An 18,616-nucleotide genomic window follows, 5' to 3' on the forward strand; every position below is an offset into this window, starting at 1 on the left:
AATTCACATAGAAGGGAAGTAATAAAATAATTTTAAAAAATAATAAAAAAATAAAAACAAAACGTTATAAAATAATATATATTATATATGAAACAAAACGTTATAAAATAATATATATTATATTATTTTATTACGTTTTGTTTTTCTTTATATTACATTTTATTACGTTTTGTTTTTTTATTATTTTATTACTTCCCTTCTACGTGACTTTACCGAAAGAACCAAGAAGATAAACTCAATAAATAAAGCCGGATGACACGTCTCCTCTTTCTAAGTCCCCCCCCAAAATAAAAAATATTTCTCCGCATAAAACATATAATGAATGTATCTCACGTATCCCATCAGCACCACGGCACGGCATTCTGGGAGTGCGTGGGTCTCAGCCGCAATTCATTTCAATACGAGACGAGCGATATTTTTCATCTTCTTGGTTCTTTCGGTAAAGTCACTTAGAATGGAAATAATAAAATAATATAAATAAAACATAATAAAATAATTCTCACGACGTTTCGGCCACAACGCAAGCAGCCGTCCTCAGGTGGAGAACAGGTCTGTCGAGAAGACAGAGTCTGAATGAAACACCTCCAGGCTTGGAGCGTCTATTTAAGCTGGGATGGAGGGGCGAAGAGCGCCTTGACAAAATAATTTGCATATCAAGAGGAATTTTAGCATATTTATGGCAAATGCAGATGTGCGATTAGTACTACTTGTGAAATGCGAGCGATATTCTTGGAGCGGCGTTTCGACATCGCCGCTTCTCATCGACATCAGAGCACAATACTCGACAGTGAATCAAAGCGAAACTGCCGATCTCTTGCAGGAAAATAACTCGTGTTGACATTCAGTGGGTCGTCGTCAACAGCAGAGTGAGGCTGGCTAGAGAATCAATGCTGGCGAACTGTCGATATCTTACTGGCAAGAACTGGTGTGGACATTGAGTGTGGAGGGGAGTAGAGTGAGATGAGAGGGGAGAGGCAGGAGAGTGCGTGGAGGGGAGTAGAGTGAGATGAGAGGGGAGAGGTAGGAGAGTGCGTGGAGGGGAGTAGAGTGAGATGGGAGGGGAGAGGCAGGAGAGTGCGTGGAGGGGAGTAGAGTGAGATGAGAGGGGAGAGGCAGGAGAGTGCGTGGAGGGGAGTGGAGTGAGATGAGAGGGGAGAGGTAGGAGAGTGCGTGGAGGGGAGTAGAGTGAGATGAGAGGGGAGAGGCAGGAGAGTGCGTGGAGGGGAGTGGAGTGAGATGAGAGGGGAGAGGTAGGAGAGTGCGTGGAGGGGAGTAGAGTGAGATGAGAGGGGAGAGGTAGGAGAGTGCGTGGAGGGGAGTAGAGTGAGATGAGAGGGGAGAGGTAGGAGAGTGCGTGGAGAGGAGTAGAGTGAGATGAGAGGGGAGAGGTAGGAGAGTGCGTGGAGGGGAGTAGAGTGAGATGGGAGGGGAGAGGCAGGAGAGTGCGTGGAGGGGAGTAGAGTGAGATGGGAGGGGAGAGGCAGGAGAGTGCGTGGAGGGGAGTAGAGTGAGATGAGAGGGGAGAGGCAGGAGAGTGCGTGGAGGGGAGTGGAGTGAGATGAGAGGGGAGAGGTAGGAGAGTGCGTGGAGGGGAGTAGAGTGAGATGAGAGGGGAGAGGCAGGAGAGTGCGTGGAGGGGAGTGGAGTGAGATGAGAGGGGAGAGGTAGGAGAGTGCGTGGAGGGGAGTAGAGTGAGATGAGAGGGGAGAGGTAGGAGAGTGCGTGGAGGGGAGTAGAGTGAGATGAGAGGGGAGAGGTAGGAGAGTGCGTGGAGGGGAGTAGAGTGATGTGAGAGGGGAGAGGCAGGAGAGTGCGTGGAGGGGAGTAGAGTGAGATGAGAGGGGAGAGGTAGGAGAGTGCGTGGAGGGGAGTAGAGTGAGATGAGAGGGGAGAGGTAGGAGAGTGTGTGGAGGGGAGTAGAGTGAGATGAGAGGGGGGAGGTAGGAGAGTGCGTGGAGGGGAGTAGAGTGATGTGAGAGGGGAGAGGCAGGAGAGTGCGTAGAGGGGAGTAGAGTGAGATGAGAGGGGAGAGGTAGGAGAGTGCGTGGAGGGGAGTAGAGTGAGATGAGAGGGGAGATGCAGGAGAGTGCGTGGAGGGGAGTAGAGTGAGATGAGAGGGGAGAGGTAGGAGAGTGCGTGGAGGGGAGTAGAGTGATGTGAGAGGGGAGATGCAGGAGAGTGCGTGGAGGGGAGTAGAGTGAGATGAGAGGGGAGAGGCAGGAGAGTGCGTGGAGGGGAGTAGAGTGAGATGAGAGGGGAGAGGCAGGAGAGTGCGTGGAGGGGAGTAGAGTTAGATGAGAGGGGAGTGGAGTGAGATGAGAGGGGAGAGGCAGGAGAGTGCGTGGAGGGGAGTGGAGTGAGATGAGAGGGGGGAGAGGCAGGAGAGTGCGTGGAGGGGAGTAGAGTGAGATGAGAGGGGGGAGAGGCAGGAGAGTGCGTGGAGGGGAGTAGAGTGAGATGAGAGGGGAGTGGAGTGAGATGAGAGGGGAGAGGCAGGAGAGTGCGTGGAGGGGAGTGGAGTGAGATGAGAGGGGAGAGGCAGGAGAGTGCGTGGAGGGGAGTGGAGTGAGATGAGAGGGGAGTGGAGTGAGATGAGAGGGGAGAGGCAGGAGAGTGCGTGGAGGGGAGTAGAATGAGATGTGAGGGGAGAGGCAGGAGAGTGCGTGGAGGGGAGTAGAGTGAGATGAGAGGGGAGTGGAGTGAGATGAGAGGGGAGAGGCAGGAGAGTGCGTGGAGGGGAGTGGAGTGAGATGAGAGGGGAGAGGCAGGAGAGTGCGTGGAGGGGAGTGGAGTGAGATGAGAGGGGAGTGGAGTGAGATGAGAGGGGAGAGGCAGGAGAGTGCGTGGAGGGGAGTGGAGTGAGATGAGAGGCAGGGGAGTGCGTGGAGGGGAGTAGAGTGAGATGAGAGGGGAGAGGCAGGAGAGTGCGTGGAGGGGAGTAGAGTGAGATGAGAGGGGAGTGGAGTGAGATGAGAGGGGAGAGGCAGGAGAGTGCGTGGAGGGGAGTGGAGTGAGATGAGAGGGGGGAGAGGCAGGAGAGTGCGTGGAGGGGAGTAGAGTGAGATGAGAGGGGGGAGAGGCAGGAGAGTGCGTGGAGGGGAGTAGAGTGAGATGAGAGGGGAGTGGAGTGAGATGAGAGGGGAGAGGCAGGAGAGTGCGTGGAGGGGAGTAGAGTGAGATGAGAGGGGAGTGGAGTGAGATGAGAGGGGAGAGGCAGGAGAGTGCGTGGAGGGGAGTAGAGTGAGATGAGAGGGGAGTGGAGTGAGATGAGAGGGGAGAGGCAGGAGAGTGCGTGGAGGGGAGTGGAGTGAGATGAGAGGCAGGGGAGTGCGTGGAGGGGAGTAGAGTGAGATGAGAAGGGGCGGGAGGGTTGTAGGTCAAAGCTGACAAACGGTCTGGCAACTCTATCGCTTGACCGGGTTAAGGGTCAGAGTCAGGGTTAGGCTGCTTCAGGGAGGGTTCAGAGTCAGGGTCAAGGGTTCGGACGTTCGCGTGACGTCCAGCGGAGACGTTTCCTTGGCCCCCGTCCACTCCCCAGCCACTCCATCATCAAAGGCGAAGGTGTTTCCATGCGTTGCCTTTGACAGGCTGTTGGGGCGAGTGCGGTACACGATGGTATGCTGTGGCCAGAGTTCGCAAACGGGTTTTGATTCCTTACTCGTACCCGGCCGCACCAGGGTCGCAAACGGGTACCCGTACCCGTACCCGGCCGTACCCGTACCCGGTTGCGACCTCTGGGATGAAGCCATGTTGCAGGCGCGGGTGGGTTGATTCTAGGAACTTGAATTGTGAGAAGAGACAAGACGCTGGGAAATGAGTGACAAACGGTGACTCACCAGTGACTCACGGCCTACCCGTACCCGGCAGCACCAGGGTCGCAAACGGGTACCCGTACCCGTTCCCGGTCGGGTACGGGTAGCCGGGCATCGGGTAGGGTACGGGTATCGGGTACCCGGTTGCGACCTCTGGCTGTGGCTAACAGCGCGCCGATGTTTCACTGCGCACCACGGCAGGTTACGCGTTTTTTGAGGCCGAGTCGACCTAGGGGGGGGGAGGCCCGGGACAGGTCGAGAGATAAAGATGCCCCGAGTAGCCTTCAGCACACTGTGGGGGCAAGTGCTTGTCAGCCGACGCTGGTGGCTTCCACTCCGAACATCCGGTGATCTCTGCCCAAGGGCAGTTCATGCACGCAGACCCCACGAGCCCACACACACCCCAACAGCCCACACACACCCCCACCAACCCACACACACCCCCACCAGCCCACACACACCCCCACCAACACACACACACCCCCACCAACCCACACACACCCCCACCAACCCACACACCCCCACCAGCCCACACACACCCCCACCAACACACACACCCCCACTAACCCATACACACCCCCACCAACACACACACACCACCACCAACCCACACACACCCTCACCAGCCCACACACACCCCCAATAGCTCACACACCCCCACCAACCCACACACACCCCCACCAACCCACACACACCCCCACCAGCCCACACACACCCCCACCAACACACACACCCCCACTAACCCACACACACCCCCACCAACCCACACACACACCCCAACAAACCACACACACCCCCAACAACCCACACACACCCCCACCAACCCACACACACCCCCACCAACCCACACACACCCCCACCAACACACACACACCCCACCAACCCACACACATACCCACCAACACACACACACCCCCACCAACCCACACACACCCCCACCAACCCACACACACCCCCACCAACACACACACACCCCCACCAACCCACACACACACCCCAACAACCCACACACACCCCCACCAACACACACACACCCCCACCAACCCACACACACACCCCAACACACCCCAACAACCCACACACACCCCCACCAACCCACACACACCCCCAACAACCCACACACACCCCCACCAACCCACACACACCCCCACCAACCCACACACACCCCCACCAACCCACACACACCCCCACCAACCCACACACACCCCCACCAACCCACACACACCCCCCACCAACCCACACACACACCCACCAACCCACACACACCCCCACCAACCCACACACACCCCCACCAACCCACACACACCCACACCAACCCACACACACCCCCACCAACCCACACACACCCCACCAACCCACACACACCCCCCACCAACCCACACACACCCCCACCAACCCACACACACCCCACCAACCCACACACACCCCCACCAACACACACACACCCCCACCAACACACACACACCCCCACCAACCCACACACACCCCCACCAACCCACACACACCCCCCACCAACCCACACACACACCCACCAACCCACACACACCCCCACCAACCCACACACACCCCCACCAACCCACACACACCCACACCAACCCACACACACCCCCACCAACCCACACACACCCCCACCAACCCACACACACCCCCACCAACCCACACACACCCCACCAACCCACACACACCCCCACCAACCCACACACACCCCCACCAAAACACACACACCACCACCAACACACACACACCCCCACCAACCCACACACACCCCCACCAACCCACACACACCCCCACCAACCCACACACACCCCCAACAACCCACACACACCCCCACCAACCCACACACACACCCCACGAGCCCACGCACACACCCCAACAACCCACACACACCCCCACCAACCCACACACACCCCCACCAACCCACACACACCCCCACCAACACACACACACCCCACCAACCCACACACACCCCCACCAACCCACACACACCCCCACCAAAACACACACACCACCACCAACACACACACACCCCCACCAACCCCACACACACCCCCACCAACCCACACACACCCCACGAGCCCACGCACACACCCCAACAACCCACACACACCCCCACCAACCCACACACACCCCCACCAACCCACACACACCCCACCAACCCACACACACCCCCACCAACACACACACACCCCCCACCAACACACACACACCCCCACCAACACACACACACCCCCACCAACCCACACACACCCCACCACACCCACACACACCCCCACCAACCCACACACACCCCCACCAACCCACACACACCCCCACCAACACACACACACCCCCACCAACCCACACACACCCCCACCAACCCACACACACCCCCACCAACCCACACACACCCCCACTAACCCACACACACCCCACCAACCCACACACACCCCCACCAACCAACACACACCTCACCAACCCACACACACCTCACCAACCCACACACACCCCCACCAACCCACACACACCCCCACCAACCCACACACACCCCCACCAACCAACACACACCTCACCAACCCACACACACCTCACCAACCCACACACACCCCCACCAATCCACACACACCCCCACCAACCCACACACACCCCAACCCCCACCAGCCCACACACACCCCCACCAACCCACACACACCCCCACCAACCAACACACACCTCACCAACCCACACACACCCCACCAACCCACACACACCCCCACCAACCCACACACACCCCCACCAACCCACACACACCCCCACCAACCAACACACACCTCACCAACCCACACACACCCCACCAACCCACACACACCCCACCAACCCACACACACCCCCACCAACACACACACACCCCCACCAACCCACACACACCCCCACCAACCCACACACACCCCCACCAACCCACACACACCCCCACCAACCCACACACACCCCACCAACCCACACACACCCCCACCAACCAACACACACCTCACCAACCCACACACACCTCACCAACCCACACACACCCCCACCAACCCACACACACCCCCACCAACCCACACACACCCCCACCAACCAACACACACCTCACCAACCCACACACACCTCACCAACCCACACACACCCCCACCAATCCACACACACCCCCACCAACCCACACACACCCCCACCAGCCCACACACACCCCCACCAACCCACACACACCCCCACCAACCAACACACACCTCACCAACCCACACACACCCCACCAACCCACACACACCCCCACCAACCCACACACACCCCCACCAACCCACACACACCCCCACCAACCAACACACACCTCACCAACCCACACACACCCCACCAACCCACACACACCCCACCAACCCACACACACCCCCACCAACACACACACACCCCCACCAACCCACACACACCCCCACCAACCCACACACACCCCCACCAACCCACACACACCCCCACCAACCCACACACACCCCCCACCAACACACACACACCCCCACCAACCCACACACACCCCCACCAACCCACACACACCCCCACCAATCCACACACACCCCCACCAACCCACACACACCCCCACCAACCCACACAAACCCCCACCAACCCACACACACCCCCACCAACCCACACACACCCCCACCAACCAACACACACCTCACCAACCCACACAAACCCCACCAACCCACACACACCCCCACCAACCCACACACACCCCCACCAACACACACACACCCCCACCAACCCACACACACCCCCAACACACCCCCACCAACCCACACACACACCCCCACCAACCCACCACCACACACCCCCCACCAACACACACACACCCCCACCAACACACACACACCCCCACCAACCCACACACACCCCCACCAACCCACCACACACCCCCACCAACCCACACACACACCCCCACCAACCCACACACACCCTCACCAACCCACACACACCACCACCAACCCACACACACCCCCACCAACCAACACACACCTCACCAACCCACACACACCTCACCAACCCACACACACCCCCACCAATCCACACACACCCCCACCAACCCACACACACCCCCACCAACCCACACACACCCCCACCAGCCCACACACACCCCCACCAACCCCACACACTCCCTCACCAACCCACACACACCCCCAATAGCTCACACACCCTGCCCCTCCCCCCCTGCCCCTCCCCCCCTGCCCCTGCCCCTCTCACCCTGCCCCTCTCACCCTGCCCCTCCCCCCCCTGCCCCTCTCCCCGTGCCCCTCTCACCCTGCCCCTCTCCCCGTGCCCCTCTCACCCTGCCCCTCTCACCCTGCCCCTCTCACCCTGCCCCTCCCCCCCCTGCCCCTCTCCCCGTGCCCCTCTCACCCTGCCCCTCTCACCCTGCCCCTCTCACCCTGCCCCTCTCACCCTGCCCCTCTCACCCTGCCCCTCCCCCCCTGCCCCTCCCCCCCTGCCCCTCTCACCCTGCCCCTCTCACCCTGCCCCTCTCCCCGTGCCCCTCTCACCCTGCCCCTCTCACCCTGCCCCTCTCACCCTGCCCCTCCCCCCCTGCCCCTCTCCCCGTGCCCCTCTCACCCTGCCCCTCTCACCCTGCCCCTCTCACCCTGCCCCTCTCACCCTGCCCCTCTCACCCTGCCCCTCCCCCCCTGCCCCTCCCCCCCTGCCCCTCTCACCCTGCCCCTCTCACCCTGCCCCTCTCACCCTGCCCCTCCCCCCCTGCCCCTCTCACCCTGCCCCCTCCCCCCCTGCCCCTCTCCCCCTGCCCCTCTCCCCGTGCCCCTCTCACCCTGCCCCTCCCCCCCTGCCCCTCCCCCCCTGCCCCTCCCCCCCTGCCCCTCTCCCCGTGCCCCTCTCACCCTGCCCCTCCCCCCCTGCCCCCTCCCCCCCCTGCCCCTCTCACCCTGCCCCTCCCCCCCTGCCCCTCTCCCCCTGCCCCTCTCCCCGTGCCCCTCTCACCCTGCCCCTCTCTCTGTCTCTTTATTTTTTGACGATGCAGAGGAAACAAGAAGATGCTCGGTGTAGTCGGCACATTGCTTCGTTCATCGTTTCGGTTTTTTTTCAATGATTTGCTTCATGTAAACCCCCCCCCCCCTTTTTAAATGAAAGATTTCACGCTCTCCTCCTTCTTCCCCCCCCTCTCTCTCTACCCCCCCTCTCTACCCCTCCCTCTCTACCCCTCCCTCTCTCTACCCCCTCTCTCTACCCCCTCTCTCTACCCCTCTCTCTCTATCTCGCTCTCTCCCTGCCTTTCCCCTCCCTCACTGCCCCGCCTCTCTCCCCACCCTCCCTCTCTGCCGGAATGCCTTCCCCACACAGAACCCCCGCTCGCCATTCTCTCGCGCCGTGTTCAGCCAATTTCCTAAGCCGCCTCGTGAAAGAGGCGCTGATGTCCGCGTGTGAATGAGTGAACCGCGTGAATGAACGAACGACTCCCACCCCCACCCCCCACCACCACCCCCCACCACCCCAACCCCAGGCAAATGAATGAACAGCGTTAATGAATGAACACCGGGAGCGAAAACGCTCTCCGATAACCATCAGCGTTGAATGATCGCGCAGTAAATCTGTCCCTCCTGGACATGCGATGGCTTTGAGCGACTAACGCGAACAAATCACCTTCAACATCACACGGACAAAGATCCCCAACCAACCAACCACCACCACCACTACCACCAACACCACCGCTGCTGCTGCTGCCGCTGTGTACCGTGTAACAGACCGTGCCGTGAGCGTGTAACAGCGCCGCCTATGAAGGCCGGCAACTGTGGCACACGAGGGGGTGGGTGGTCACCCCCCTCGCCCGGCCGCCTTTGTCTCCCCAGTGGGGGAGACACATTACACACATGACGCTCTCACCCCACCCCCCCCCCCCCCCCCCCCCAACGAGACAGACACGCGGACTGGGCAAGGATCGCTCCGGGGTCATGGCAAGGACGAGGGGACTTTGACAGAGGGGTTCATGGGGGACCCAGGAAGACAGATGTTCATGGGTGACCCAGGCAGACAGAGTTGTTCATGGGGGACCCAGGCAGAGATGTTCATGGGTGACCCAGGCAGACAGAGATGTTCATGGGTGACCCAGGCAGACAGAGTTGTTCATGGGGGACCCAGGCAGACAGAGATGTTCATGGGGGACCCAGGCAGACAGAGATTTTCATGGGGGACCCAGGCAGACAGATATGTTCATGGGTGACCCAGGCAGACAGAGATGTTCATGGGTGACCCAGGCAGACAGAGATGTTCATCGGGGACCCAGGCAGACAGAGATGTTCATGGGTGACCCAGGCAGACAGAGATGTTCATGGGTGACCCAGGCAGACAGAGATGTTCAATGGGTGACCCAGGCAGACAGAGATGTTCATGGGTGACCCAGGCAGACAGAGATGTTCATGGGTGACCCAGGCAGACAGAGATGTTCATGGGTGACCCAGGCAGACAGAGATGTTCATGGGTGACCCAGGCAGACAGAGATGTTCATAAGGGACCCAGGCAGACAGAGATGTTCATGGGAGACCCAGGCAGACAGAGATGTTCATGGGTGACCCAGGCAGACAGAGATGTTCATGGGTGACCCAGGCAGACAGAGATGTTCATGGGTGACCCAGGCAGACAGAGATGTTCATGGGTGACCCAGGCAGACAGAAATGTTCATGGGTGACCCAGGCAGACAGAGATGTTCATGGGTGACCCAGGCAGGCAGAGATGTTCATGGGTGACCCAGGCAAACAGAGATGTTCATGGGTGACCCAGGCAGACAGAGATGTTCATGGGTGACCCAGGCAGATAGAGATGTTCATGGGTGACCCAATCATACAAGAAGCTACAATCATACAAGACTACAATCATACAAGACTACAATCATACAAGACTACAATCATACAAAACTCTACAATCATACAAAACTACAATCATACAACTCTACAATCATACAAGACTACAATCATACAACTCTACAATCATACAAGACTCCAATCATACAAGACTACAATCATGCAAGACTCTACAATCATACAAGACTACAATCATACAAGACTACAATCATACAAGACTACAATCATACAAGACTCTAATCATACAAGACTCTAGAATCATAGGCAAGGTATCGATACACAGGGTAGTCCGGTCCCTGGGGATGGGACCAGTTTGGTTCGAGTGGGGGTCCGAGTGAGAAGGATATTTCCCGGGGGATACAAAGACGGTCCTGGGACTCCCTGCAGCCCCCCCCCCCCGTAGCTGTGTACGAGAGAGCTCAGCAGCGATGCGGAACAAATAAAAACTCAACACGTTCCCTGTGAATAACAACACCGCGTGTCTGTGTGTGTGTCTGTGTTTGTGTGTGTCCCTGTGTGTGTGTTTGTGTGTGTCTGTGTGTGCGTGTCTGTGTGTCTGTGTGTGTGTGTCTGTGTTTGTGTGTGTCCCTGTGTGTGTGTTTGTGTGTGTCTGTGTGTGTGTATGTGTGTGTATGTGTGTGTATGTGTGTGTATGTGTGTGTATGTGTATGTGTGTGTGTGTATGTGTATGTGTCTGTGTGTATGTGTGTGTGTGTATGTGTGTGTATGTATGTGTATGTGTCTGTGTGTATGTGTGTGTGTATGTATGTGTATGTGTCTGTGTGTATGTGTGTGTATGTGTGTGTGTGTATGTGTGTGTGTGTATGTGTATGTGTCTGTGTGTATGTGTGTGTGTGTCTGTGTGTGCGTGTCTGTGTGTCTGTGTGTGTCTGTGTGTGAATGTGTGTATGTATGTGTATGTGTCTGTGTGTATGTGTGTGTATGTGTGTGTGTGTATGTGTGTGTATGTGTGTGTATGTGTGTGTATGTGTGTGTGTATGTGTGTGTATGTGTGTGTATGTATGTGTATGTGTCTGTGTGTATGTGTGTGTGTCTGTGTGTATGTGTGTGTATGTGTGTGTATGTGTGTGTGTATGTGTGTGTGTGTGTATGTGTGTGTATGTGTGTGTATGTGTGTGTATGTGTGTGTGTGTATGTGTGTGTGTGTATGTGTGTGTATGTGTGTGTGTGTATGTGTGTGTGTGTATGTGTGTGTATGTGTGTGTATGTGTGTGTATGTGTGTGTATGTGTGTGTATGTGTGTGTATGTGTGTGTATGTGTGTGTATGTGTGTGTGTGTATGTGTGTGTATGTGTGTGTATGTGTGTGTATGTGTGTGTATGTGTGTGTGTGTGTGTGTATGTGTGTGTATGTGTGTGTATGTGTGTGTGTGTCTGTGTGTATGTGTGTGTATGTGTGTGTATGTGTGTGTATGTGTGTGTATGTGTGTGTATGTGTGTGTATGTGTGTGTATGTGTGTGTATGTGTGTGTGTGTGTGTGTATGTGTGTGTATGTGTGTGTGTATGTGTGTGTATGTGTGTGTATGTGTGTGTATGTGTGTGTGTGTGTGTGTATGTGTGTGTATGTGTCTGTGTGTGTGTGTCTGTGTGTATGTGTGTGTATGTGTGTGTATGTGTGTGTATGTGTGTGTATGTGTGTGTATGTGTGTGTGTGTATGTGTGTGTATGTGTGTGTATGTGTGTGTATGTGTGTGTATGTGTGTGTATGTGTGTGTATGTGTGTGTGTGTGTGTATGTGTGTGTATGTGTGTGTATGTGTGTGTATGTGTGTGTGTGTATGTGTGTGTATGTGTGTGTATGTGTGTGTATGTGTGTGTATGTGTGTGTGTGTATGTGTGTGTATGTGTGTGTATGTGTGTGTATGTGTGTGTATGTGTGTGTATGTGTGTGTGTGTGTGTGTATGTGTGTGTGTGTGTACGTGTGTGTGTGTGTGGGGAGTGGTGGTGTAGTGGTTAGCGCTACGCTGCGCTACGAACCCGGCGACACGGGTTCGATTCCCGCTCACGGCCAACACCAACAGTGACGATTATCTGAACCGGTCCTGGGCCTCCCCTAGGTCGACTCAGCCTCAAATGAGTACCTGGTACGGTGTGTAGTAAACATCGCCACTAGGGAGACAAAGGCGGCCGGGCGTGGTGCTGGCCACCCACCCCTCCCTTCGTGTGCCGTGCCGACCTTCATAGGTGCTACTCGCTAACAGCACTTGCCCCAACAGTCTGTTAAAGCTACACGGGGGATCTTTGTCTTTTGTACGTGTTGCCTTAAATGGAAACGAGTATACAATAGGCGACGTTTCGGGCAATGGTCCTGCTCCATAGCACGAGAACCATTGGCCCGAATCATCGCCTATGAAATGAAAAAAATCTCACCATAAAAGCTTTCTTCACGATTCAGAAAAAATATATAATAGGCGACGTTTCGAGCGATGGCCCTCCATGTGCTACGGAGAAGGGCCATCGCTCGAAACGTCTATGCTCCCTGCCTTCTCCTGACATTTACCTAAATCATCATCATCGTTGTTATGATTAACACATCATCATTTTATTGTTATATTTGTTTCACTCGCACCACGAGGTCACTCGCCCTCGCCTCACGGTCGAGACGCAGCGCGGAGGAAAATTGTCCACTGCAGTTCGTGACTCTCCCTCCCCCTACTCCTCAACAACACCAACACCAACAACAACACCACCACCAACAACACCAACAACACCAACACCACCACGTCTCTCACCACCACCACCACCACCACGTCTCTCACCACCACCACCACCACCACCACGTCTCTCACCACCACCACCACCACGTCTCTCACCTCCTCACCACCACCACCAACAACAACACCACCACCACCAACACCACCACGTCTCTCACCTCCACCACCACCACCAACAACACCACCACCACCACGTCTCTCACCACCACCACCACGTCTCTCACCACCACCACGTCTCTCACCACCACCACCACCAACACGTCTCTCACCACCACCACCACCACGTCTCTCACCACCACCACCACCACGTCTCTCACCACCACCACGTCTCTCACCACCAACACCACCACCACCACGTCTCTCACCTCCACCACCACCACGTCTCTCACCACCACCACCACGTCTCTCACCTCCTCACCACCACCACCACGTCTCTCACCTCCTCACCACCACCACCATGTCTCTCACCACCACCACCACGTCTCTCACCTCCTCACCACCACCACCACGTCTCTCACCTCCTCACCACCACCACCATGTCTCTCACCACCACCACCACGTCTCTCACCTCCTCACCACCACCACCACCATGTCTCTCACCACCACCACCACCACCACGTCTCTCACCTCCTCACCACCACCACCACCACGTCTCTCACCACCACCACCACGTCTCTCACCTCCTCCTCCATTCTCACCACGTCTCTCACCTCCTCACCACCACCACGTCTCTCCCCCTCCTCCTCACCACGTCTCTCACCTCACCACCACCACCACGTCTCTCACCACCACCACCACGTCTCTCACCACCACCACCACGTCTCTCACCTCACCACCACCACGTCTCTCACCACCACCACCACCACCACCACCACGTCTCTCACCTCCTCCTCATCTCTGTGGGTGTCTATGGGTCTCTGTGGGTCTCTGTGGGTTTCTGTGTGTCTCTATGGGTCTCTATGGGTCTCTGTGGGTCTTCTATGGGTCTCTGTGGGTCTTCTATGGGTCTCTGTGGGTCTCTGTGGGTCTCTGTGGGTCTCTGTGGGTCTTCTATGGGTCTCTATGGGTCTTTATGGGTCTCTGTGGGTCTCTATGGTCTCTGTGGGTCTCTATGGGTCTTCTATGGGTCTATGTGCGTCTCTGTGTGTCTCTATGGGTCTCTATGGGTCTTTGTGGGTCTCTGTGGGTGTCTATGGGTCTCTATGCGTCTCTATGGGTCTCTATGGGTCTTCTATGGGTCTCTATGGGTCTCTATGGGTCTCTGTGTGTCTCTATGGGTCTCTATGGGTCTCTATGGGTCTTCTATGCGTCTCTGTGTGTCTCTATGGGTCTCTATCGGTCTTTATGGGTCTCTATGGGTCTATCTATTGGTCTCCATGGGTCTATCTATGGGTCTCTGTGTCTCTATGGGTCTTTGTGAGTCTCTGTGGGTCTCTATGGGTCTATATGCGTCTCCATGGGTCTCTGTTGGTGTCTGTGGGTCTATCTATGCGTCTCTATGGGTCTCTGTGTGTCTCTATGGGTCTTCTATGGGTCTCTATGCGTTCGGAGCATTTGTCTGCTGCGAAATATGTCCACGTAGGTGATGATGATGATACTGATTGGTTTTTTCGGTAAAGTCACGTAGGTAAAAAAAAGTGTAATAAAAAAAAACTTTAAATCTAGATGATGATGTTGATGATGTTGTTGATGTTTATAAGCCACTTCGTTGAAAGAATTATTCGGCGATGGCGAAATCGCTTCTGACAAAAGCGGGGCCGTAATTGGTAAATAAAATTAGTTACATTTTATCATGATCTATGGGTCTATATTCATCTCTATGGGTCCCTGCGTTCACTGCTGCTAATACATTTCTACGTGGTGGTGATGGTGATGTAGATGATACGCTCACTTCGTGATTTATTTCTATTAAAAAAAAAGGTGTATAGTTGCTCAGTGGGGCATTTGCCTGGTAAAATAAAATGTTACAAATTATTGAGTTCGTTACCTCAGATGTCACCTCTCACCTCGCATCGTCTGATTTGACATCGCCTCACCTCGTAAAATATATCTCCCTCTCGTCTCACCTCGGAATCCGTCTCATCACCATCTCGCCCATCACCTCATCTCCCCACTCATCATCATCTATAGAATCACCTCATCTCCCATCACTTCCTCTTATCTCATCTCTCATCACCATCTCGCCCCTCTCCATCATCTCCTCTCTCATCTCCCCATTCATCATCATCTCCCGTCACCTCCTCTCTCACCTCATCTCTCATCATCATCTATAGAATAATCTCATCTCCCATCACCTCATCACCATCTCGCCCCTCTCCATCATCTCCTCTCTCATCTCCCCACTCATCATCATCTATGGAATCACCTCATCTCCCATCACCTCATCTCCCGTCACCTCCTCTTATCTCCTCTCTCATCATTATCTATAGAAGCAACTCATCTCCCATCACCTCATCTCTCTTCACCATCTCGCCCCTCTCCATCATCTCCTCTCTCATCTCTCATCATCATCATCATCTCCCGTCACCTCCTCTCATCTCATCTCTCATCATCATCTATAAAATCACCTCATCTCCCATCACCATCTCGCCCCTCTCCATCATCTCCTCTCTCATCTCCCCACTTATCATCATCTATGGAATCACCTCATCTCCCATCACCTCATCTCCCATCACCATCTCGCCCCTCTCCATCATCTCCTCTCTCATCTCCCCTCTCATCATCATCTCCCGTCACCTCCTCTCTCATCTCATCTCTCATCATCATCATCTCTAGAAACACCTCATCTCCCATCACCTCATCTCCCATCATCTCATCTCCCATCACCATCTCGCCCCTCTCCATCACCTTCTCTCTCATCTCATCTCTCATCATCATCTCTAGAAACACCTCATCTCCCATCACCTCATCTACCATCACCTCATCTCCCATCACCTCATCTCCCATCACCTCATCTCCCATCATCTCATCTCCCATCACCTCATCTCTCATCACCATCTCGCCCCTCTCCATCATCTCCTCTCTCATCTCCCCTCTCATCATCAACATCTCTAGAATCTCCCATCACCTCATCTCCCATCATCTCCGCTCTCTTCACCATCTCTCATCTCCCCCCATCAGCTGCCCTCCAACGCTCATCTCGCGTAATTTCCCCCCGTCTCTCCCCACTCTCCCCACTCTCTCCACACTCCCCGCACTCTCCACTCTCCCCACTCCACGTCTCTTTACACTCTCCCCACACTCCCCACACTCTCCACTCCCCGTCTCTCTCCACACTCCCCGTACTCTCCCCACTCTCTCCACTCTCCACACTCTCCCCACTCTCCCCACTCCCCGTCTCTCTCCACTCTCTCCACTCTCTCCACTCTCTCCACTCTCTCCACTCTCCACTCTCTCCACTCTCCCCACTCTCCCCGTCTCTCTCTCCACACTCCCCGTACTCTCCCCACTCTCTCCACTCTCTCCACTCTCCACTCTCTCCACTCTCCCCACTCTCCCCGTCTCTCTCCACACTCCCCGTACTCTCCCCACTCTCTCCACTCTCTCCACTCCCCGTCTCTCTCCACACTCTCCACACTCTCTCCACTCTCTCCACTCTCTCCGCACTCCCCGCACTCCCCGCACTCTCCACTCTCCCCACTCCCCATCTCTCTCCAGACACTCTGCACACACTCTCCACACACTCTCCCCACACACTCCCCACACTCTCTCCACACTCTCTCCACACTCTCTCCCCACTCCCCACACTCTCTCTCCAAACTCCCCGCACTCTCCACTCCCCCCACTCCCCATCTCTCTCCAGACACTCTCCACACACTCTCCCCACACTCTCTCCCCACTCTCTCCACTCTCCCCGCACTCTCCGCACTCTCCACACTCTCCACTCTCCCCACTCCACGTCTCTTTCCACTCTCCCCACACTCCCCACACTCTCCACTCCCCGTCTCTCTCCACACTCCCCGTACTCTCCCCACTCTCTCCACTCTCCACACTCTCCCCACTCTCCCCACTCCCCGTCTCTCTCCACTCTCTCCACTCTCTCCACTCTCTCCACTCTCCCCACTCTCCCCGTCTCTCTCCACACTCCCCGTACTCTCCCCACTCTCTCCACTCTCTCCACTCCCCGTCTCTCTCCACACTCTTCACTCTCCCCGTCTCTCTCCCCGCACTCTCTCCCCACTCTCCCCGTCTCTCTCCAGACTCTCCACTCTCTCCACTCCCCGTCTCTCTCCACACTCTCCACACTCTCCACACTCTCCACACTCTCTCCACTCTCTCCGCACTCCCCGCACTCCCCGCACTCTCCACTCTCCACTCTCCCCACTCCCCATCTCTCTCCAGACACTCTGCACACACTCTCCACACACTCTCCCCACACACTCCCCACACTCTCTCCACACTCTCTCCACACTCTCTCCCCACTCCCCACACTCTCTCTCCACACTCCCTCCACACTCCCCGCACTCTCCACTCTCCCCACTCCCCATCTCTCTCCAGACACTCTCCACACACTCTCCCCACACTCTCTCCACACTCTCCCCACACTCTCTCCCCACTCTCTCCACTCTCCCCGCACTCTCCGCACTCTCCCCACACTCCTCGTCTCTCTCCGCTCTCGCTCCCTTCGCGACACGCACATTCGCGAAATCGTTCCTCTCACCTGCGCGCTCCGCTCCGTAGCCGCCGTCACCACCACCGCCGCCGCAGCCCTCCCCAGCCCTCCCCAGCCCTCCTCAGCCCTCCTCAGCCCTCCCCAGCCCTCCCCAGCCCTCCTCAGCCCTCCCCAGCCCTCCCCAGCTCCTCTCAGCCCCTCTCAGCTACTCTCAGCCCCGCAGCGTAAACATCCAAAGGGACCGCTCGCCGCACAGAATCCACTGTGGCGCAGTGAGCGCGGTGGAGGGTGCAGGGTGTTCGATGCCGGGTCCCGCGGACGAGCAGACGCAGGAGGAGACAGCGGCTTCTTAGCGTAGTGGGGGTGGTGGAGGTAGTGGTGGTGGAGGTGGTGGTGGTGGTGGCAACAGCCAGCTGATGATGATCAGGAGGAGGAGGACCACGAGCAGGAGATGGAACAGCAGCCGGGTGGAGGAACGCGCTTCAAGATCCCAGAGTAGAGTGTCGAGAGTAGACGGAGCGCGTCTTCCCACCACCACCACCCCCACCACAACCGCCACCGCTCCACCTCCAAGCAGGTGTCAGTCTCCAGGTGATTCTCCTCGCTGCTCGAGCGCTC

At 56.5% G+C, this 18,616-nt stretch overlaps 1 protein-coding gene across 2 annotated transcripts in view; it reads right to left on the reverse strand.

The window, feature by feature from the left end:
* The window catches only part of LOC144950918 (protocadherin-9-like), a 152,462-nt gene extending 134,335 nt beyond the window's left edge, over nucleotides 1-18,127 (reverse strand). For both annotated transcript variants that reach the window (XM_078881096.1, XM_078881094.1), the window contains exon 1: nucleotides 18,047-18,127. The gene's annotated coding sequence lies outside the window, so the exon portion shown is untranslated. The remainder of the gene's footprint in view (nucleotides 1-18,046) is intronic.
* Nucleotides 18,128-18,616: the final 489 nt, after the last annotated feature.

This window comes from Lampetra fluviatilis, chromosome 60, assembly GCF_964198595.1.
Source record: "Lampetra fluviatilis chromosome 60, kcLamFluv1.1, whole genome shotgun sequence".
NCBI classification, from domain to species: domain Eukaryota; kingdom Metazoa; phylum Chordata; class Hyperoartia; order Petromyzontiformes; family Petromyzontidae; genus Lampetra; species Lampetra fluviatilis.